Source organism: Oryctolagus cuniculus, chromosome 9 (assembly GCF_964237555.1).
Source record: "Oryctolagus cuniculus chromosome 9, mOryCun1.1, whole genome shotgun sequence".
Lineage (NCBI taxonomy): Eukaryota > Metazoa > Chordata > Mammalia > Lagomorpha > Leporidae > Oryctolagus > Oryctolagus cuniculus.
In genome coordinates this window covers 73,286,813-73,311,208 of record NC_091440.1, presented here as the reverse complement: position 1 = coordinate 73,311,208, position 24,396 = coordinate 73,286,813, and the positions used below count along the sequence as shown (strand labels likewise).

Sequence of the window (24,396 nt, the reverse complement as noted above, 5' to 3'; positions counted from 1 at the left end):
TTCAAAAAGAGATGCGCAAGCCCAGGAAAGAGAAAGCTGAGCTGAAAGGCCCAGTGCAGAGACCTACCCCACATCCTGGCAGCCTTCCTCCACAGCTCCTTGCCAGAGCCGGGGGGAGAGGAGCGGAGAGGAGAGCCGGGCCACCCTCCATGCACTGCTGCCATCTGCCTATTGTCGGCCTGAGTCCAGATGAGCAGGGAGGTGGCGCCGGGCTGAATGTCTGTGTGGCTAGCCAGCTGCACCATTGAGCTCAGTCACACTCTCAGCTCCAGGAGGGGTCAGACTCCTGACTCAGATCTCCACAAGTAGCCTGACATCTATTACCCCAGAAAGAGATTTGATATTGGGCCTAATGGATTTTCTGTGTGTTCCTTTCAGACCATGGAGAGGCCTCCCAAGGAGAATAAATATGTCTACAAGGAAGGTCACGGCCCCTGCAGGGTAAGTGTGATCCCAGCAACCTTGGTTCACGGAACAGACCAGAAACAGGCCAGCCGAGCGCAGAGCAATGTAGCACGAGCTCCTTTACGCTAGCGCTCACGGAAGCAAGTGTGTGAGGCAGCATGGATGCAGAGAACATTCCAAAGTTACTTACACTTGGCATTCAACAGCTTCTTGGTGCTTATATTTAACTGTGGGCGTGTCTGGCATTTCCATAATTCACAATACGTGAGACCACAGTGTGAGCTCTCAGATCAGTAGGAGGTGGAGGGTTTTCCAGCGTCCCAGGCTACGCCTGCCTGATTAGCCCCTGACTCCACTGAGGGGCCGTGGCCCAGATTCCCAGCTAATGAAAGGTTCTGAGGGAGCAGGCGTCGCTGAGCCCGGAATTCTCCTGCCTGCTACCAGGAGGGAAAGGACTGAGGGGACAAATTGACAGACCCAACGCTTTTCTGATAAGAAGTTGTTGTTGACAATAAGAGAGGGTGGTGAGCTCCCCAAGATGCCCCATGCTAAGCGACTACAGGAAGGGACGAGGTCGCCTTTGTTCTCCATACCTCCCACTCTGCCCAGACAGATCAGGGCAGCAGGGCAGTCCCGGGACGTGGAGGAGGCCAATGGAAGGGAGGGGTCCATGTGCTAGAATTGCGCTTAGTGTGATCTGGACGAAGGAGGAAAGGGGAGGAGCAGCCTTTGCCGACTCTATTCAAGGGGGAGAGGAAAGGTCAGAGGGAAGTCTCTGACGCTTGCACAGTGTTTTGCTCACTTCTGGAAATTTCAGGGTAGATTGTGTATAAAGAGCTGTGTGTTTGTGGACACGGGAATGCAGAGATTTGAAAGAAGAATGAAAGGGGGAAACGGAGTTTAATGTTAAATAATTTACACATACACAGGCAGGTACACAGATGAGCTGCATTTATTCTGGAACACAGGGTTTCCCAAGACCAGCCCCAGCTTGGTAGCAGAATGGGAGAGATGGGGAGGAAAAGGAAGGACACAGTCCTTGCACATTTTACATCTAATAAAAATACATGTGTGAGCCAGTTTCACAAGGGTCCTTTCCCAGTAAAATTGATTAGTCATAGCAGCCTTTATCATTTTGAAATGATGATAAGAATAGATAAGAATTATGCTTGAACAAACCTACTCAGCAAAAATAAAAAGGTTGACAGCCATGGGGCCAGTGTTGTGGTTAGTGGGTAAGGTTGCCACCTGCAGCTTTGGCATCCCACATGGGTGGCCATTCATGTTCCGGCTGCTCCACTTCTGATCCAGATCCCTGCTAATGGCCTGGGAAAAGCAGTGAAATATGGTCCAAGTACTTGGACCCCTGCCGCCCACATGAGAGACCTGGATGAAGCTTCCATTTCCTGGGTCAGTCTGGCTTAGTCCTGGCCATGGTGCCTATCTAGAGGGTGACCAGTGGATAGAAGATCTCTTTCTCTCTGTCTCTCCATCTCTTTCTATAATTTATTTTCAAACAAATTAATAAATCTTAAAACAAAAGAAGGGAGGTGAAAGGCTGGCATTGTGGCACAGCCGCCCGCAACACCAGCATTCCATATGGGTGCCCATTCAAATCCTGGCTGCTCCACTGCTGATCCAGCTCCCTGGTAATGTGCCTGGGATAGCAGGGTAAGATGGTCTAAATGTTTGGGCCCCTGCCCCACGTGGGAAACCAGATGAAGCTCCTGGATCTTGGCATCAGCCTGATCCAGCCCTAACCATTGCAGCCATCTGGGGGATGAACCAGCGGATGGAAGATCTCTCTCTCTCTGTCCCTCTCTCTCTGTAACTCTGATTTTCAAAAATAAATAAACCTAAATAAAAAAAATATAAAATAAACCTTAAAAAAAGTTGACAATCTATTTTACAACCAATCCTGATTTTTTGTTGTTGTTGTTATTCTTAATACTGTATCTGAAACTGAAATATGTAAGAACTGGTAACCAATGACATGCAAATGCTGACATTTCTTTAGAACCTGCAAATCTCTTGGACTAACGTGGATTTGTATTAAGTAGCTTTGTCTTTTGACAGTCAATACTCGACAGCTGATAAGGAAAGCTGATGTCTGGAAGAATATATTGCATGTTGGTCATCATCTCAGATTCCCCATTTGAATCAGGAAACTCGGAATTTTTTTTCAAAAGAAAACAGAAATTTTGTAACTTGGTGAAGGTCAGGATTCAAATCAAGGCCAGTGTGACTTGGAGGCACACAATGTTTCCTGTCCTACCTTGTCAGGTATTAGTGAGAGGTACGGGCAGATGAACCTGAGAGCGACCTTGGCTGTCATCCCCACAGCCTCTTACTTCGCCATGAAGATGGAGCTGCAGTGGGGTGAAGTGACTCGCCCCAAGCTTATACAGTGAATTCAGTGGAGCCAAGGCTGCCACTCAACTCCCAGCTCTGTGCTCTCTCTGCCGTCCTCACTGCCTTTCTCATGCGCCTTTCTGCCTTCTCCCTGCCCCTAGGCAGCAGCCACAGATGAGATATGACAGCCACCTGCAGCACCACCCAGCCCCAAGCTGAGAACTGTGGGTGCCTGCTCAGAGCCTGCCAGCCTGGGGCGCGACTCCCAGGAGGCTCACACAGCCGCTGCGAGATGAAGATGCGGGGAGCTGAGCTGCTCTCTGGCAATGGCTTCCAAGCCAGCTCAGGCCATGCTGGGAGGGATGGAGGCCACAGGCACAAAGGGATATTTGTGTGCGAGGCCCCAGGGGAGGGGGAGTGGGAGGGCAGGGAGGAATGCACTGGCAAGTTCTTCCTCTCCCCAGACCGCCTCACCCAGCTGTCTCGTGCAAAGGCAGGAACCTCCCTGAAGGGGCCGGAGGCCCACCGCAGACGACAGGGGACTGGAGCTGATTGATTGATTACTGGATTCCCTCCGAAGGGTGGAGAGCTGCAGTTAGCCTGCATCGTGCCACTCAATACAATGCCCCCTAAGTATATAGCCACTGCCTTATGACATTCCCTTTAATGCCCTCCAAATGGGAATGTTTAAAAAGAGCCCAGTAACATTTTACTGAAAGGGACTCCCACCTCCTTTCTTTTTTCTTCTTTTTTTTTTTTTCTTTTAAGGAGAGGAACAGAATCATTTGTTTCCAAAAGGGGGCCCTCTACAAGAAGCTCCCGGAGGGCCAGAAACCATTTTAATAGCATCTTCTCTGTGCTGAATTGTGTCTTCGTTCTACACTGCGGCTTTATTCTCTGCCCCTTTGACACAGCCAGCTGCCTTTCACATTCCAGCTCAGAAACAGGCTGGCTTCAGGCTGTAACAGGCACCAGCTTCCAAAGCCCTTTCTCCGCATGACTCACGGTGGCCTGTGGGAGCCCGGGAGCCCCACACTGCAGCTCTGGGACCTCCGTTCTCTCGGCGAAGTGCATCTGTGTGTGCGAAGCTCCAAGCGCTCCAACAGTTAAGTCTCCTGCCTGACGGTGGAGTGAAATAATTAATTGCACAGTGGAATGTCTGGTTCAGGTTCATCCTGTTATCAACTCAACAGACGGAGAAAGTGACATCATGCACCCCAGCTCGCCTTTGATGCTGGAGGTGCATACCAAGACATTGTAGTCCTGCACTCTGGGCAGGAAGCGTTACCCTTGGACAGGACCGTCTGCGAAACTATTTTAAAAAATAATAATAATAGCTTGAGTCGACGGTTTCTTCACTAGAATTTGGAATGCATTTGCTCAGATGGTGAAGCTGGAAGGTTACAAAAGGAGTGGAGATGAATTGCCCCAAATGTCTTGAAATTTAAATGCCTTCTACAAAGCACCAGTATGGAGGGTTGGAGGCAGAGGGGTGGGCCGGGGGGGGGGGGGGTTGCTCACAAGCAGGTTTCCATGTAGGCAGTGAAGCAAAGCTGTTCAGCACTGGGCACTGGGGGCTCCTGGCTTGAGTATCCCATGCCCCCAGTCTGCTCGCTGGCTGCTTTTCTACTCCTATGTCAAAGTGCTTTAGAAACCAGCTATCTTTTTTTTTTCTCTCCATGAGTGACAGCTCTAGGAACTCTCCATGTGGTTCTGAGCTGCGTGCAAAATCATCTTACTTTTAAGACAAAATGCATTAGCTTCCTGTAGCTGTCTTAGCCCTTTCTACTCCCCCCTCCCACCCGACTGTCTCTCCCCTCCCTTTCTCCAACTCCTCAGCACTAAATAAAATGCTTAGAAAATGAAGGGCACAGCTGCCCTTTCTTCCCATTAAAACAATCAAGAATAATGGTGAATTTAATATATTTGATTAGAGAAACTCCAATTTTGCGCACTTGAATCAGCTGCCTTTGTCTTCAGCTCCCGATGGCCCGGTTTCACTGGAATGTCCTCTCCTGTCCACTGCCAACTCACCCAGGCTGGGAGAAAATTCAGCCTCTGAAAGCAACTGCTTGGCATGCTCAGAGGCAGGCTATTTATGCCGCAGAAGATGCCATGCCCACTTCTCCCTAATCAGAGGGAGCCCCACTTCATTAAACCATGGTCACTTACCACTGACCTCAGAGCTGTAGCACCGAGAGGTTTGAAGTCCTCTTTAGCAATGTTAATTTTTTATGGATTTTTATTGCTTTGCTTCATTGATATTCACGGTTGAAATTCAGGCCCAGATTCTGTACACATAATATGGGAGATTCTGGTGCTCAACTTGCACAGAAGAAATTCAGAGAATAATCATCCATTTACATATGGAGTCTCATTCAAAGAACAAATAGAAGCCTACTGGAAAATAAGAAAAAGTGTCATCATTTGCCCACAAGGGGTTATTAAAATGTCTGCAACACTGCCCAGACAGCCCAACCTTGCAGAGTGCTGGGTGGCATGGAGAATGCTACTTGTTTGCACTTAAGAATTTACAAAGATTTTTAGGAAGGGCTCTTGCCCAGTAGTCTAAATAAACAAATGCTACAGGAGCAAGTATAAGAACAAATTAAGGATGAGAGTTTAAATTACTATCAATGGAATATTGGAACGCTGCAGAGTTTGTTGGGTTTCCTTCATTATATTCCGATCTCTATCACCATCAACGTCAGAGATTGGGATTTGGGATGGACCAGGTCACAAAGACTGTTAAACTCATTTGCTACACTTTTATAAAGAAAATGCCCCATGTCTGCTGGTATTCGCTCCACGTCAGCCTCCTAGCTGAGCCCCTGCCCAGTGATTCTCCACCCAGACTCTGTGGTAGGAAATTAAAGCCTAAGGTCATGGCCAAATAGAAAGAGCATCCAGGTTCCTGAGCCTCAGCACCCACGCCTGGTCAGGGAGTCGGCCTGTCAACAGCATTGGCAAGGGATGCAGAGGCCTCTGCTAGGCCTTCCCCAGTGCTGGCTGAGCCTCACGCCCACTCTGCAGGGAAGGGCAGTGGGGTTGGCGGTGGTCTCATTCAGAGACCAGTGTGTCCCCGTCGGCTCTGCACGACTGGAGAACCCCAGTGCCCTGAGGAGGCCTCTTGTGCACTGACTCCACACCCAAAGGCCATCTGGTAAGAACCAGCACAGTGCCCCCAAAGGGCCAGCTTCCCAAGAGCAGCCCCGGCTGCCAGGTTCGGAGCCACGCCGCAGCAAAGGGCTCCAGCAGAAGCTCCCAGCAGGGCTGGGGTGAGTGAGCGCCGCGATTGTCCTCAGGTGTTGCCCAACCCTTTCCAGAAGCTGCGAAAACCAAGCTCAGGAGGCTGAGGCCCACACAACCCCCACGATGAATAAGGTAACTTTGGTGGCAAAAACACAACAAAGCGCTGGGTGCATTTTGCCTCCCCTTTCAGAGTAACAGTGGAGTTTAAAGATTCCTGTTGTGTAAGAATATGAAAGGAATGTCCTATCCTATTATGGCATTGTGTTATAATAATGGAATCCTCTCCCCGCCCAGTCTGGCTTACTGTGGCCCAGACCTTGCCAACAGTTACTCAGTTCCACAGTGTGTGAGTCGCAGCGGGGAGGGAGGACAGAATCGGGACCCTGGCCCCCCAGCCACACTCCTGCACAGTCCACCCAGACCCCCACACCCCATGCAGGCAGTGGGACTGTGCCCTCGGACAGCATGGGGAGTTTAATACTTGGATAACTGCAGCTGTGTGAACCGCTCATTGTCTCTGACGCAACACACAATGGGTTCCAGAAAAGGAAAACAAAATACTCTTTAAACAGTGTGCAGCATTCTGTTTGGAAACCAAGAATCCAGGCCAGAGGATTTTCCTTGACAACCCAGAACAGGGGTGCCTGCGCCGGGTCCCCTGAGCACCAGCATCTGACAGAGGTTCTCCAGAAGTTACAGATACGGAGATTCTCCTTGAATAACCGAGGAGAAAACAGGATTTGTTGTTCACGTCAACACAAGTCTGAAGGATCCTGGAGGAGGAAAGGGTGACAGGTCCTTTTCCAGGAAGGAAGGAATTTCAGCTGCAGCATGAGGGCCTCAGGTTAGACGTGAGGAAAGTTTTCCAGCCTGAAGAATGTTGGGCTCTGCAATGTGCGCAGAAAGAGACTGCTGTAACACTGCTGAGGGCGGACTGGGTCTGACTGGTGTGTGTGTGTGTGTGTGTGTGTGTGTGTGAGTGTGTGTGCATGTGTGCAGGGGGTGGAGGGGTCCCTTAGCTCCTACGCAAGCCTGTGTGGCTCAGGTGGTGGTCACAGAGCTGTGTTTTCTTTTTTTTTTAAACCAATAGCAATCTTTAATATTTTACTCAGCCCTTAGCTTTTCTCTCATTTCCACATCTTGGTGCTGTGGTTTTGTTTGGGGCTGAGATTCCCAGTTGTTAGGCTCTGTGGTGACATCTCTTTCAGAGTCATGGGATTTGTTGGACGGGCAGTGCTATCCGTCTCCTTGGGACCACATCAGTCCCCTCACCCCAACCATAGCGTTCACCTCAGAAATGCCTCTCAGAGTCACCTCCTGCCCTCCTGCCAGGCACAGAGCTGCCAGTTCTCAGTGCTGAGCAATGGCCATGGATGGTGTGTGTGTCTGCTTATTTGTTTGGGGTTTGATTTTTTTCCCCTCTTTCTTAATAGAATGCACTCAATTGCACACATGTTTTCAGAAGCCAGGCCAATCCTCCTCCACACAGGGTGATGTCAGCCACCCCAGGAAGCGTGTGGTGCCAAGAAAGCTTCAGACAGAGGAGGAAGTAGTCAGAGATCTCCCCGTGAAGGGGTCTGTGCCCACTGGACATGAAAGAGGAAGGCTTCCTGTGCATGAAGGCCCAGAGGATCTGAAATCTGGCCTCCTCGCTGCCCTGAGGCTAACGGTGGCCAGCCAGGCCTGCTCGGGTGGGGATCCAGCCTCTCGAAAGGGAAATCGGTAAGAAATGGCTCCCCAGTCCCTGAAGTGCTCTTGAGGCACAAGTTGAATGAAAGCCACTCGTCGTCGCTCTGCCTAGACTAAGGATGAGATGATTGAAAATTGAAAAGAGGGCAAATCAGACACCTTTGCCCAAACCACACATCCATAGCTGTTACACTTCCGCATATGTGGCCAACCCCCAGCACCAGCTCGCTGGGCATTTGTTCACCTACGCAGCCCCGGAAGTCAGCCCTTGCACAATGGACACCACGGAACTTGCAAACTCAACAGACTTTCCTGCACATCTCCCGACTTCTCTTCCTCTACAACTTCTCTCCTTTCTTCTTCATCACCAATTGTTCTATGAAACTATCTGTGCTCAGCTATAGACGCGATAGCCTGAAAACTCCCACACATACTCCTTCCTTCCCTTAGGGCTGATGTGCTGTAATAATCCCATTAGGTTGACAAATAGAAAAGTTGTATCAATACACGTATATGTGTATGGGGGGTGCACTTCAAAAAGTGCATGGAGGAGTGGGAATTGTAGCACAGCAGGTTAATCTGTGGCTCACTACAGCCATATCCCATATCAAAACGCCTGGTTCAAGTTCCAGCTACTCTGTACTTCCCATCCTTCTAATGTGCCTGGGAGATAGCACATGACAGTCCAAGAACTTGGGTTTCTGCCACTCATGTGGAGACCTGGATGGAGTTCAAGGCTCCTGGCTTTGACCTGGCCTAGGCCAGGGAGTGAACCAACAGATTGGAGATTCTCTCTCTCTCTCTCTCTCTCTCTCTCTCTCTCTCTCTCTCATGTGTATATGTATGCCTGTGTGTTATGTGTGTCTCCCTCTGTCACTCTGCCTTTCAGATAAATACATAAATCTTTTTAAAAAAAAAAAGCTTATGGAAAATGCCTATCATGAAAAACATATGCATGAATTCCAAATGTTTTTTACATCAGATAGACTTATCTTTTAATTTCATTTTGCATTACATTTTTGAAGCATTTCTGCTTGTGTGTATGTGTACAGTATGTATGTTACATACTACATTTATAGCTTTTGTGTCATTGACACAGTGTTACAGACACTAAAGAAAAGAATTATTTAAATTAGTATGTTATCCAAACTGGTATTTGCTAGTGTTGAATTTAGTACAAAGCAGTCCCTCCTTATCCATGGGGATATATCCCAAGACCTCTACAGGATGCCTGAAACCATGGATAGTACAAAACCCTAAATATGCCATGATTTTTCCTTTATATACATACTTGTGATAAAGTTTAATTCACAAATTGAACACAATAAAGATGGTAATGAAAACCAATAATAATAGAAAACAGTTTAAACAATATACTAAAATGAAATTCATTTCAAACATGAATGGTCTATTTCTGGAATTTTCCATTTAGTATTTTTGGAATGGTGTTGATCAGAGGTAATTGAGACTACAGAAAGCAATATTACAAATAAGAGGGGACTTGAGTACACAAATAGCATACAAAGCAAATGTGGATGCTTTAATCCTGAAAATGTTCAAACCTGACACAATTTAAGGACAGATATCTGGCTGTGGCTACCCCTAACTGTGATAGCAGTGCCACAGGTCACAGCTTGTCTGATACTCAAGCATCCATCAGATCTGCTACAGGTCCTCACAGGAACAGGTCCTCACAGAAGTCAGTATGGTGCCTGTAGGTCAAGAGGTGTGAGCAGGGGCATTCCTCTAGCTGGGGATTCTAACTACATCCAGGATGTCCTCTGATGATCAGAAGAAGGTAAATGTGAACCCAAACACCCAACCTGACTCCAGCTTGCATCAGCCACTCCTCTAGGATATTCTGTCCAATAAGACATTCGGGGCACATCAACCAAATGGCTCAAACTCAGGAAAATATGAATTACGAACAAGTCTGAGTATGGGTTGGAAGCTCCAGTCTAGTGTTAAGACATAAATCACATTACTTACATTACATTTTGGAGTACCTGGGTTCAATGTCCTGCTCTGGCTTCAGTTCAATACCCAATTCCAGCTTTCTGCCAAGGTAGACCTGGGAGGCAGCAAGCAGTGGCTCAAGTTACTGAGTCCCTGCCACCCACCTGAGAGGCCTAGATTGAGTTCCCAGTTCCCAACTTTGACCTAGTCAACCCTAGGCATTTACAAGCCTCAATCTCTCTCTCTCTCTCTCTCTCTCTCTCTCTCTCTCTCTCTCTCTCCTTTCTCTCTTCCTCTCAAAGAATTTTTTTTTTCAAAAAATCACAGATGGTTGACTTTTTGAGTGCAGAAACAGTGTCTTACTCAACTAAATATCTTCATTGTCTGGCAAAATTCCTGCTTCACAGTAGCTAATAAATGCTAGTTGCTGAATCATTGCATGAATAAATTTCCCAGGCCTCAAACATCAGAAAGTCATCAAGGAATTCCACGATGGTGATGAGAAACAAGGGGGTGGTGTATTAGTGTTGTAGCATGAAGACAATTTATAGGACCACAGGTTCATAGGATTTGGTCTCAAAGATTTAGAGTAAATAAATACAGGAAGGGAATTGTTGTTAACTTGTATTGCTAGACGTGCAGAAGAAACAGTGGCCCAGCCAGTGCCTAGGATAAGGAGATTCAGGAGAGCTAAAATAGGATGAATGTGTATCCACACACAGCACAACTTGATAGAGAAACAACTCAAAGATGGCGACCTTCTCCAACTCTCTTTTCTTCATAATTTACCCTTAGGATAAAGAGAATGACTTTGGGGCTAAGGCTCCAGACTGAACTCTGGGTCTGTGTGGGTACTGTATGTATCCAGGTCCATATCCCATTAAATCATACATATGTCCATGTCCATGACCCATTAAACCATGTATGTGTCTATGGATACCTGCTCAACATTCCCCTCAGAGTACCTGAGTACCTGAGAGAGAACTGAGCCATCAGAATTAAACATACAATTACAATATAATCATAATTAGGGTTATTAGTATTATTATTAGTCCAGTGTCTAGGACTCTGTGATAGGCCTAATAATTGAATTGAATAACCATAAAGAAATGCTTTATAATAGTTCCAAATGAAAGATGGAAAATGTAAATAAATATTTATATTTTACTTTACTTTTAGAAAAAGTAAAGGTAGAACTTGCTTAGATTTATAGAGCTTTACCGTATTAAGACATCAATGGTATGTGGGGTAGGCAGTTGGCCTAATAATTAAGATGCCCACATCAATATCAGAGCATGTGGGTTTAGTCTCCAACACTACCTCCAGATTCCAGCTACTTGCTAACTGAGACCCTGGAAGGCAGTGGTAGTGGCTCAAGCAGTTGGGTTCCTGCCACCCATGTGAGAGACCTGGATAGAATTCCCAGCTCCTGGTTTCACCAACCCCCATCCTGCTTCTGCCATCACAGGCATTTGGAGAATGAACCAACAAATCAGAGCTCCTCCTCTTTTCCCACACTCATGCCCCCACCTCTGTCTCTAAATTTCTCTGACTCTGCCTCTCTCTGCTTCTCAAATAGATAAATAAAAAAATTAAAAATCTATGGTGTGGCATTGAAATCTATACTTACAGCATACTTAATATATTAAACAGGTGTATATTTTGCTTCTTGCAATTTCCACATCTGAAAGAGGACTGTTAGAATGATCATCATATTACAAGAAACTTACAAGAATGTTGAAATGCATATAATTATTAAAAAGACATTTTAAAATACCCTAGATCCATTACTGCAGTGTCCCAAACCCCTCCACATTTGAACACCAGTAACAATATTTTCACCAGTTGGTATTTTTACATTTTTACGTTCCCAGGGAATGGGCCAGACTGGCAAAGCAGCCAGGCTACACATTCGCGTCACATAACAGACAAGCAGCATTTATGAAGGACAGAACATGAAGGGAAGGGACAGGATGAGGAGAGAGCACAAATAGGGTTATGTCTCCGAGGACCGTCTGAGGTTTACCACCATTCCATCAACCGAATCTTCAGCAAGCTGATAACGATGAGCCTTTAATGCGTTTGCTGTCTCCGACTTGTGTCAGCCCAGCATGAGATCCTACAAATGATACCACAACAATGTGAGAGCACACATTAAGCACTTATTATAATAGCTGGACTGCTGAGCGCGAGACATCGGAGGAGGTGGAGCAGCGAACCTGAAAGGTACCTTCATCTGTCTGGGCACACTGCTATCAGGCAGTGGTGCAAACTCCAATAGGCTGTGGAGTTACTACAGCAGGGAAATCAGTGTGACAGGAAACGGAGCACTCACAGGTGCTGGCACTTATTTTAAAAGACTTAACTACACCAAAAGTGAGCCCTAATATAAACAAGGGGCTTTGGATGATAATGATGTGTCCATGTAGGTTTGATTGCAAATGAACTGCTCCTCTGAAGGGTGTTGATAGCAAGGCACGCAGTGGTGGAGCGGAGATCAGTTAGACATTTCTCAGGGCTGGCTCTGTGGTGTTGCAGGTAAAGCTGCTGTCTGCAGTGCAAGCATCCCATATGGGCACCAGTTCGAGTCCTGGCTGTTCCACTTCTGATCCAACTCTCGGCTATGGCCTGGGAAAGCAGTAGAAGATGGCCCAAGTCCTTAGGCCTCTGCACCTGTGTGGGAGACCAGGAGGAAGCTCCTGGCTCCTGGCTCCTGGCTTCGGATTGGCCCAACTCCGGCCATTGTGGCCATTTGGGCAGTGGACCTCTCTCTCTCTGCCTCTGCTTCTCTGTAACTCTGCCTTTCAAATAAATGAATACTTAAACCTTTGACATCTCTGTATATTCTGCTCAGTTTGGCAGTGAATCTAAAAATGCCCTGAAAAGATAAAATCAATCTATCAACCCCAAAGGTGAGGGATGGCAGTAGATCTATTACAGTCTCCGCAATAAGCCCAGTAATCTTTCATATGAAACAGCCTTAGGCAGGTGAAGAGCTAAAAGAACATAGCATCCAGCATCCAAACCATATTGTCACACTCCAACACAAGTGATCCTCAAATTTTTCCAGTTTCCAAGTTTTGGAACCTTGTACTTTTAACTGTCAAACATCAGGAAACAGTAGTTTACTTATTCATTGTTGTCATCACTCTTTTTTTTTTTTTTTGACAGGCAGAGTGGACAGTGTGAGAGAGAGACAGAGAGAAAGGTCTTCCTTTGCCGTTGGTTCACCCTCCAATGGCCGCCGCGGCCGGCGCGCTGCTGCTGGCGCACCGCGCTGATCCGATGGCAGGAGCCAGGAGCCAGGTACTTATCCTGGTCTCCCATGGGGTGCAGGGCCCAAGCACTTGGGCCATCCTCCACTGCACTCCCTGGCCACAGCAGAGAGCTGGCCTGGAACAGGGGCAACCAGGACAGAATCTGGCACCCCGACCAGGAGTAGAACCCGGTGTGCTGGCGCCGCAAGGCGGAGGATTAGCCTAGTGAGCCGCGGAGCCGGCCATCATCACTCTTAATTCTTAACGAATCTGTGTTTGTTTCCTAGAGCTGCTGTAACAAATTACCACCAACTGAGTGGTTAATCATCAATTTATTATGTTACCAAGTTGTAGGTCTGAAGTGTGCTGTGAGTCCCTGCAGACTGAAGTCAAGGGGTGGGCAGGCTGCACTCCATCCTGAGGGCCCTGGAAGAAAACCCCTTTCCTCCTCATTCAGGCGATGGGCAGAATTTCTTAGTTATAGGACAAGATTCTTATTTTCTTCCTGGCTAGTAACTGAGAACTTTCCCCAGTGTATGGAGGCCACTACATTCCCTGGTCTTTGGCCCTCTTCCACCATCTTCAAATTTATCACTCAGTCCATCATCAGCCTACTGGCGACATGAAATATGACTCACTCTTTCAACCTTTTCTATGATTATGAGGATGCATGAGATTAGGCCTACCCAGATAATCTAGGCTGATCTTCCCATCGCAAGGTCTACACTTTCTGTCACAACTTCACAGTCCTTTTTGCCACACAGAATAACATATTCACAAGTTCTAGGAATTAGGGGCAGGCACATGTCTGATGGGGACAAGGCAGGTTATTATTCTGCCTTACACATTCTCCTTAACCTGCTATATATGGCCCTGCATCCATAATGCATCTGAACCTAGTCCCACTAAAATCATCTTGCATGATTAAATCTATCCATGTTTCTAAGTGGCAGGCATTAACATAACTTAATTCTTGAATGGCTTCCAGTTGCTATCACACTGCCTGATAACCACCTCCTACCTGTAGCTGTTCCCTAATCAAGTCCTCCATTCATGTCTCTCCTTCCTTCATAATGTGACTTCACCTTCACCTTCACAGCTCTGCGCTGTGTCCAGCTCTCCCAGACCTGGGTTCTGAAACAGTTGCCTTCTAGGCTCTGACTGCGTCCTTTGTCTGCATACCATATCTCATCATGGCAGCGCCGGACCTCGTTCTTCATGGCTGATCCTTAGGTGTCATTCATTCTCTCCTCCCCACTCTGGCTCTGCCTCACAGCCCCTTGACACCAGCAATGTCCTGTGTGAGCTACCCTGAGTATCTCAGGAATCCACTCTCTCCCCGATCCCTGCTGCCACTGGTTAGGATCAGGCTCTGACTGCAAGTCCCCAGATTCTGGTAGAAGACTCCCATCCTTTAGTCCTGTCCCACCCATTCTCAGCCACTCTTACATTGTCATCACACATTAGACATGATCTTATCACTGTTCTCTTTAAAAATATTCATTTTTTTAACTTTTATTTAATGAATGTAAATTTCCAAAGTACGACTTATGGATTACAATGGCTTCCCCCCCATACCGTCCCTCCCACCCACAACCCTCCCCTTTCCCACTCCCTCTCCCCTTCCATTCACATCAAGATTCATAAAAATATTCATTACTGGAGCCAGCGTCGTGGTGCAGAGGGTTAATCCTCAGCTTGAGACATCAGCATTCCATATCTGAGCGCTGGTTCAAGTTCTGGCTATTACATGCTTCCTATCCAGCTTCCTGCTACTGCACCTGGGAAGGCATCAGAAGATGGCCCAAGTATGTGGGCTCCTGCCATCCACATGGGAGCTCCTAGCTCTTGGCTTTGGCCTGGCCCAGACCTGGCTCTTGCAGCCATTTGGGGAGTGAAATAGTTTCACACACACACACACACACACACACACACACACAGGTGCTGGATAAGAAGCATGCACACACCAGTAGCCTCTAAATGATGACTGGTATTTTCATTTTTCATTCTTCTGCTTGTTCTACACATTCACTGAGTGGTCTACAGATCACCAGCGTCAGCATTCCTTAAGAGCATATTAGACATACAGACTATCAAGTCCCTCCCCAGGTCTACTTAATCAGACTGCGTGGTAACAAGACTCCTATTCAGATTCTGTGCACATGACAGATTGAGACATGTTTCTAAAGCTGTACTCCAGAGTGGGGCATGTGAGGCAGCCTTTTGAGTATGGAAACATTTTATTAGGAATTCTCTTAATTTATATGTGCATTCTTCTTCATTTTACATTGTATTTTTGCACATATTTTATGGACTACTCCTCTCTTTCCAAAAATCATTCACACTTTTCTTGTCCCTACACTTTTGCCTACTCTATTCATTTTGTCTAGAATAATTTTTTTCTTTCTGCCCCCTGAAGCAGCACCTCCTCCAAGAAGCCTTCCCCAACCCTTCGACCAGGTCATCACTCCTACTGCCACACTTTTGAAGACAGTCCTATGGCATTGTTTTTGTTTGTTTATTCATCTACCCCTTTCGGTTATGGGCTCCTCTCTGCCATCTCTATCTCTGCATCCAGAATGCATAGCCCACACAAATGAATATCAAACTTGAGAAAATTGTGTTGTGTTTTTTAATACTTTTCTAGTTCTCAGGTCTCTATTTGAAACAAAAGACAGTTGTTTCATAAGCTCTGTCTTCAGATCATATGTCTCAGACTTGTAGCTGATTTCTAGTTGGTGACACATCATCAGGACAGAGAGATGGACATGCATGGGGTTTGATTCTCCCTCACCTGCAACCACTCCAAACCGTTTCAGAACATACCCATTCTTCTCTCAGCTCTGTCTATCTGGTGCCAGACATCTGGCACTGAATGCTTAGAACCCTTTGCTTTGTGCAGACTGAACAACACATACCTCAAGACCACAGTCAGGCCAGCATCATTGCCCATGAGAGCAGAGTCTTTATTTTAAAGAGAGCTATTTTTTCCTAATTGTTCTGGGGTAGCATTGGCTGATGGGGCCCTTGACTGGTAACCACTCTATGGTATTAAGTGGATGAGTACTATTGTCTTTTATCTCGAAATAAATGGCAGCTAGAAAAATTTTTAGATATTGCTATTACTCTAAGTTATTTACAAGGAAATTGAGTAAGTCCCAGAGCTCACAGAGAGACATCACTGGACTAGATCTATTTCTTCATGAACAAATGAGATAACAGTACTTTCCCTACCTACCATACAAAGATAATCTGAAGACACAATGAGATAATACACATTAAAAATGATATATTTTAAAACTATACCAGTGTAGGACATTTTGTTTCATAACATTAATAGTTTATTTTTGATGACTCCTAGAGGTAACCATTTGCAAATCTATAATTTCTTAAATATTTCTTTTTAAAAATTTTAATGGTACCTACTTATAGGTACAGCATGATAAGTAAACAGATGCATTCAATGTGTAAAGACCAAATCAGTTAGTTGGCATTTCTACTTCTTTAAACACTTCAAAAAATTTATTAACAATAATAGTACATATTTAAGGGGTACAGTGTGATATTTCAATAAATATATATAATGTGTACCAATGAAATTCAGGTAAATAATGTTTCCCTCTCCTTACCAGTATTTTATGATTGAAATTTTCATGCCCTTCTATTCTATTTGCTTAGAAAATATGTAATAGATTATTGTGAACTGACTTCACCCCATTGGACTGTGTAACATAGGAATAACTCTGATTTAGGTACCTACTACCCAAACATCCTCTAGCCTCTCCCAACCCTTTCCAGTCTTTAATATTCACTATTTTTGTTTAGATCAACTTTTTTTAACTTCCAAATATGACAGAGAACACACAGAATTTGTCTTTTTGGATTTGTCTTATTTCATAATGTTAACACAATGTTCTGTGATTCCGCACATTTTTCTGCAAACAATAGGATTTCATTCATTTTTATGGATGAATAATATTCCACTGTGTATATACACCACATTTTCTTAATCCATTCATCTGATGGACACCTTGGTTGATCCCCTATCTTGCCTGTTGCAAACAGTGCAGCAATAAGCATAACAGTGCAGGTGTCTCTTTGATAAAATGATTTCATTGTTTTGGGACATACACTCAATAGTGGGATTGCTAGATCAGATGATAGTCCTATTTCTAGTTTTTTAAGGAAATGTCATACTGTTTTCCATAGTGGTTATACTAATGACATGTCCACCAACATCAAGTATTCTCCTTTCTCCACATTCTAGTCAGATATAGAGAGATTGCAAGAGATCTTCCATCTGTTGCTTCACTCCCCAAATGCCCACAAGAGCAAGGAGTGGGCCTGGCTGAAGCCAGGAGGCAGGAACTCCACCCAGGTATCCTTTGTTGGCGACCCAAGTACTACTGCCTCCCAGGTGTATTTGCAGGAAGCTGGACTGGAAGAAAAGGTGGGACTTGATACCAGGTACTACAATATAAGACGCTAGTATCCTAAGTAGCAGATTAACCAGCTGTGCCACTATGCCTGCCCCAGAATTTGTTATCTTTTCTTTTTTTTAAAGTTCTACTATATATGTTTATTTATTTTTCCCCCAAAGAAACCTTTTATTTAAGGAATACAAACTTCATGCAATTCATAAGTACAGCTTTAGGAATATAGTGATTCTTCCCACCATAACAGCCGTTCTGCGTGAGGTGAGGTGCTCTCATTGCAGGTTTGATTTGCATTTACCTGAAGGCTAGGGATTTTAAGAATTTTTTTCTTAAATGTCTGTCTTTCTGTTACTATCACCTTCTTCCTAATTTGAAGGGATACATCATTTCAAATTAAATAGTAATTCAATAGTGTGCACAGGATATATGCTTATAAAATACACCTCTGAACTTTCCTTATTCAGTCTAATCAGGACTTGAATAAATTACACACCTTTTTCTACCTGGACATTCATGTACCCGACACTACCTAGAATTAGCCTTCATGCTAAAAAGGTGACATCTCTTCTTCTCATTCCAATACCCCTTGCTTAGTCTAATGTATTATCTGCCTCAAATAAGATGGGTGTGCCTTTGCTCACATAAACAGAGAGGCATGCTGAGCTAAAAAAAAAAAGACAGGAAATAATAGAAAGAGACTTAGGGTATTATTTCTCACTAAGACCTCACCAATATCTATTTTATGGTTATTTTCTTTCAGCTATTTATTGAAGTAAAAAGAAAAGATCCAGGTAAAATTAAATTCAGCAAGCTTCAGTCACTATTAATGCTACATTATGACAGATTCTTTTAACTAAAGGAGCAAATTTAAAAAATTAATTTTTATTACATAAAAATTTATGTACCTACATTACTTCAGTTCTCAATGTCAAGGTCACTATCCTTACCTCTAAAATTAGATAAATGATACTTGCTTTGCCCATATGAGCATTTGGGTAGAGAATATACTTGCAAATAGGCTTTGAGCAATAAAAGTTAAAAATAATAAAACAATGGAAACAAAAATCCATAAGAGATCAGAAACATGGCACATGGTGGAGATAACAATATGATGGTCTATGACAGTAGACACAGGGCCTAATTCAGGCTTAAACAATCAAGGAAGCCTTATCAGAGTAGATGTCCTCTGAGGAGCTGAGAACTGGGTCCACAGAGAAGCAACAGCAGCATGAGGCAAGGGAAAGGTATGGTAAGGAGCACTTATTTGTGTAGAGGTGTGAATTATAACTTGCCGTGCAAGGGGCCTGTTACATACAGCAAATACACTTTCTTAAAAATGGAAAATAAAGATTATAATAATTGCTTCTGTCTTTTTAATTAGTCATAGTAGTCAATTTGTTACTTAGAACAGTACAATTTTTCCCTCTATACTTCTTTTACCATCTGGCACAGGGCCCCAAGTTTGAACAGAAGGCTTGGCAAGAGGCAGCTGTTCAACAGGACAGAAAGGGTAATGGCTTTGTGGGGAGCAACTCAGACTAGACTGTTACTGGAATTAAGACTTATTCTATGCATCTGCTCTCCCACAATATGGCGCTGGGAGAGGAGGAAACAGCTTCTACACAGCTGCCTCCAGTTCAACCAATAAACAGCAGGACCTGCTCCTGATTGGAGGAGAGCAGCATACTCGGCGTGTGGGTAGCAGAGTTGGGATTGGTGGAAGAGGACTATAAAGGAGGAGAGAGACAACATGCACCAGGAACATCTAAGAGGAACACCTGTGCAGCCCCCGAGAGAGCCAGCCGGTGGTGTGCCGCTCCCCCCGCGGAAGTGGGGAAAGTGGCAGGGGGAACCGCCCTTCCACGGAGGTGGAAGGGACGGTAGCCAACCCGGGAAGAACCAGCAGCAAACCCGGGGAGGGCCGAGCAGACAAAAGAACAGCGCAGGGTTTAGTGTCGTTCCTCCGTGAAGAGGGGGAGCGACAGGCTTGCCTTCAAGAAGTGCTGACTTCATTTTCTAAGCTGACTCCCTTTTCCACAGGACGTTTTTGTAAGACATTGCATTAACACGCTTGACAACATTCATGTGCATCTTGATAGCTGTGTAACTTTGCAAGACCCCTTGAGCTCACCAACTTTCCATTTCCTTATATAGAAAAGTCTGCATGTATGTCAACTCTTGCTTCAGAAGGTCTCCGGACATTTAGTTTGAAAATAGCCATAGGGAATTCTAAACAAATTGTGAGGTGGGGCATTTGATTAATTTAGGGCTTTTTGTTTTGGGATGTAGGGGGTGAGTATTGGATTACTTTGGTTTCATAGACACTTTCTAATGGACAGTATTGCTAAAGGAAAAGATTGGGTTTTATTGGGAGCTGTACTACAGTAAGGGGCAAGCTCATTTTTACATGTTCTCCACCTATGGGTACACAAGCAAAGCAGGTCTTATGTGTAACATGTGATAGATAAGGGAGAGGACTTTCAGAGCTGGAGTGAGCTGCTTCAGTCACATCCTGCATGGGCAGGATTCACAGGACTGGCATTCAACTTCTGAGGCAGTTCTCTTTAGAAGTCAGAAAGACAAATACATGAGAAATAATAAAAATAATAAATTTAAAAGGATACTAAGTAGTGTGTGTGTAAAACACATGAGTGCAGACACAATTCTGTATTTACGAAATAAGTGAACCACAGCAATCACAAGAAACTTTTAAATTTAGCTTCAAAAAGAGTTGAAATCATGTTTCATGTACTAGCTTTGGTGAATGCATCTGTCAGGGCTCTGTTACAAGAACTAGAAACTGTCCTAGCTACTTTAACAGAAAGGATTTAACACAGGGTATCCAGTGCTCACAAAATTACCAGAAGGGCTAGAAGGTTAGGTGTAAGGTAGGATCTCCAGGAATGACTTCCTATACCAGGCCACTACACTGGCCTGTGAAAGAGCTGCTCCTTGTACCCCAATCAGAGGGTGAGAGGGCCACAAGAACAGTGGGGTTCCAGAACACAAGCCCAGGGTGTGAGATCTGGAAGCCCACAGCGTGCTGCTTAGTTGCTTCTGTATTCACATGAAGCTGCTCCCTAGACAATAAAGCTTTGCTTTAATATCTCGATTGTCAGCAGCAGCAGCCACACCCTTTCCAAATCTCACGTTGGTACATATTATCGGGGAGCTTGCCTTGCATCCATGACCCTGGATACAAGGTATTCTGTCTGGGAAATTCATAGTTGCCAAGTGTCAAAATATTGTAGCTAAGAGTAAGTTCTGAAACACTGACAGTGTCTCCAAGATGGATTAGAAAAAGAATTCTTGAGTTGTGCTTTAAAGGCAGACATCACAGGTAATCTGCATCCAGGCAGCATGTGCGGCTGCCTAAGCTGTGCCCTCCTCAGAGCAGGGAGACAGTGCATGTCTCGGGTTGTGCATTAGTCACAGACACTGAGATCAGAATGGCCACTCCTGAAGTTGCCCAATGCACAGCCTGCGCCGGCCTTCTCAAGGGGCATCTGCCTCAGAGCAGGGCTTGGCTATGACTCTCTCATGGATAGAAACTCACCTATAGGACTGGATTAGGAAGTACCTTAGAAAAATGCACACACTGTGGATGATATAGCACCCAGGGGAGTGAGGCAGGGGGAAGGTCAAACAGCAGGCAAGACTACTTGAGGGACTCACAGCCATAGTATCTGCCCAGAGAAGTAGGTTGGACATTGTCATCAAGCTCTCTTAATTAGTTTAGCACCAATATTTTATGATCTAAGAAAGTGAAAATCAATTAGGCTATACTGAAAAGTCTTTAAGCTACTTCATATTTTGTAAATACATAATTGTGTCTCTACTCATATGTTTTATACACATACTATTAGTATCCTTTTAAATTTATTATTTTTGTTATTTCTCACTTATCAGTTTTTCTGACTTTTCTCTCCAGCTAAACACAGAATATTGTTCTGGGTACTGGCTTTTCCTACTTCAAGAAAAACATTGAGAAACTGGAATATGTACAGAAGTGAGCAATTAAAACAGGGTCAGTCTGGACCCAGCAGCATGGGTGTAACGCGTTACAACACTACGACGATTAGCCTTGGATGAGAAGGCAGTGGGAGAGGAAATGGCCATTTTCACATGTCCAAAGTGCCATCATCCCAGAAGAGGGAGTCAGTTCTCTCTGTGGGGCTCCAGAGGGAGGATTTTGGATAAACGACTAAAAGTTGTAGAAAAGAAATCAGACTGCACACAACCGGTAGATCTGGCAGCAAATGAACCAAGCTACTCACAGAGGTATCCCCTGGGATACAAGATAGCATCTCTAATCAGGCTCACCACTTGGTCACTTGTACCTGCTGCACAGATTGATTTGATCTCCCACTGGACTTGAAGCAGCACAAGGACACGAATCACACATTTTCCTCCCTGTGTTCTCAATTCATCCCACTGGGCAAGACATGTGATAGGTACTCCAATACAATCTTGATGAAAACCTGCAGAGATGAACAGAGCCAAGGGCCACCAATGACATCAGCAGGGAAGAGAGATATCGGCAGCCAGATAGCTGGCTCAGAGCACAAGACTTAATGATTCTGAGGGGCCCTGGTACCTATTCTATGGCTTTAGAGACAGCAAGTGCACTGTGTAAATCCAATAAAGAGAGATGCCTAGGGGAAGCTCCCGGTCTGCTAGGTGCATGAGTTCCAGGTGGAAGCTGTTGGGCATAAGTGTGACTAGGCAGGTGTGGACACAGAGACTATCATGTTTTCTAAGCATCCATGAACAGTGGTCAAAAAGGCTATTTATTTTGGACAAAGGACAATGACAGATCAGCTTGTATGTATAGAAGATCTTTTGTTTCCAGATCTCCAAACATCCTCTGCATGTGACCTCACTCCATCCTACCTGTTCCCTGGGAAGAAGAAAGCAGGTGGACACTATTGAAGGCACACCTGCCTGTTTTGACAGACTGTAGAATGGCTCTTCTCTGGCCAGCAGCCACCTTACCAACCAAGAAGGGACTGTCTTTCAACTTTGGTGACATCACAGAATTATTTGAAACCGTATCAGTCCCGGTTCCTTGATACTTGTGACTCACTGGCTAATATTGAAATACACATCGCTAATCGCAAATTAGTAACTTGTGACTCAGTATTTGAATGAATCAGTGAGGCCAAATGAAACCCAAGACAATAGTGTGTCCTTTTGATTCAGCACAAGGTGTTGAAATGTGCCTGTCCCCTACCTTAATGACCTCCCAGGCACCCTTCTCACCAACTCCCTGCAAGGTCCAGGGTTATCACACCATACACTGCCACTAAAGTGCACAGCCCATCATCTGTCAGTCAGCACTCACCTGTCACCTACATCTAACACTGCTGGACTGAAACTGCTGGTCCCTGCCCAGGATTCCATGCCTGTCACTCCGGCACATGCACCTCTCTAGGCTTAGTTCTGTGACAACAACAGGACTGGCTCCCTCTCCTAGACCAGTCTGTCGAACACCTCAGGGTCCAGCTTGCAACCTTCCTTTCTTACAGTAGCTCGAGTGTATTTCAAGTAACTGGCTCTGGGCTGCATATTCATGGGTTCAGATGAGCAAGATTTCTCTGTTGATTCACAGGAAGAGTATTCATATCTCTGACTTCCTGTTTTTGATGAACGTAGTAAAAGAAAAGGAAGGCACACACACACACACACACACGCACACGCATATGATCGATCCCAAATGGCAACTTATAAAAGAGCAAATAAAAGCTGCACCCTAGTTAAGGACCTTACACTTCAAGTCAAGGCAGCAGGGACCAACATGATGCATGGCTCATGTTGGAGCAGTCACTGTTCTTGGGACACAGGACGTGACCATTTTCAGGAGAGGAAGTGAAGAAGGGTGTCTTCAACTGAAACTCCAACAGATAAAATGTGTGCAAATGGCCTGTGTGGAGCTGGAGAGCTCTAACTCCTGCTCCAGCTTTCTAAACACCAACCTACCAAGCTATGTTATTCGATTCTAAGAACTGATTGGAAGACCTTGGTCATGTTCAAGAGTGGCCTGGGGATGAAAATGCAAAAGCCTATTCCTACTCAGACCTTCAGGCTGAAACAGCAGACATCTGCACAACATCAGTTGGCCATGGAAGCCCAGGCATTAGTGAGCAAGGCAATCATTCTATGGTCTATGTAAGCACACTGCATAGACTGAGTAGGTAGCTTTTGATAAAGGGGATGAACCCTGCACGGCCAGGGTGGAGGCTGAAGAAATCCATATCCCAGCACACCTGTTCTCCTTTTAGGTTTGGATTGGGAGATGCAATAGTGCTATCCATTCAGGTGTGCCTGACCTACAAGGCTGTGCAATGTTTCTCCTTAGAGTTCTGACCACATCAGAAATGCCAGGATATTTAAATAAGTGAGCCCCCCACACAGAGGTTCAATAAGTAAGCCACTCCTTCTCTTTGAGAAGACATCATAATAAGGCTATTAAGAACATGACCTTTGGCAATGACATTTCAGCTGTGCTATTTATCAGCCAGGCAGCCTTGAGTAAATTACTATAGCAAGGAAGCTGTGGGGCCAGCATTGTGGCACAGTGGTTTAAGCCCACACTGGCATCCCATATGACCATTGGTTTGAGTCCTGGATACTCCACTTCTGATCAAGCTTCCTGCTAATGCACTTGGTAAGACAGCAGAAGATGGCCCAAGTATTTGGGCTCCTGACATCTACATGGGAGACCCAGATGGAGTTCCTGGCTCTTGGCTTTGGCCTGGCCCGTACCTGGCTATTGCAGACATTTGAGGAGTGACCCAGTGGATGGAAGATCAATCTCTCTCCCTCTCTGTCCCTGTCTCTCTCTCTGTCTCCTCCTGACCCCAGTCACTTTGCCTTACAAATAAATATGCAATTTTTTTTTTTTAAAAAACAAAACACAAGGAAGACCTCCGGCCACACATACACTACTGGATTCCTGAGATAAATTATATTAACATAAGACAAAACCCAGGCCATAGTATGTGCTCAATATGTCAGGCAATACGTTTATACCATGACTTGATTAACTG

At 45.1% G+C, this 24,396-nt stretch overlaps 1 long non-coding RNA gene across 1 annotated transcript in view; it reads right to left on the bottom strand.

The window, feature by feature from the left end:
* Positions 1 to 4,588: 4,588 nt before the first annotated feature.
* LOC127487179 (uncharacterized) overlaps positions 4,589 to 24,396 on the bottom strand; it is a 33,790-nt gene continuing 13,982 nt past the window's right edge. The window contains exon 3 of the long non-coding RNA XR_007913720.2: positions 4,589 to 11,773. This is a non-coding gene — a long non-coding RNA (uncharacterized lncRNA). The remainder of the gene's footprint in view (positions 11,774 to 24,396) is intronic.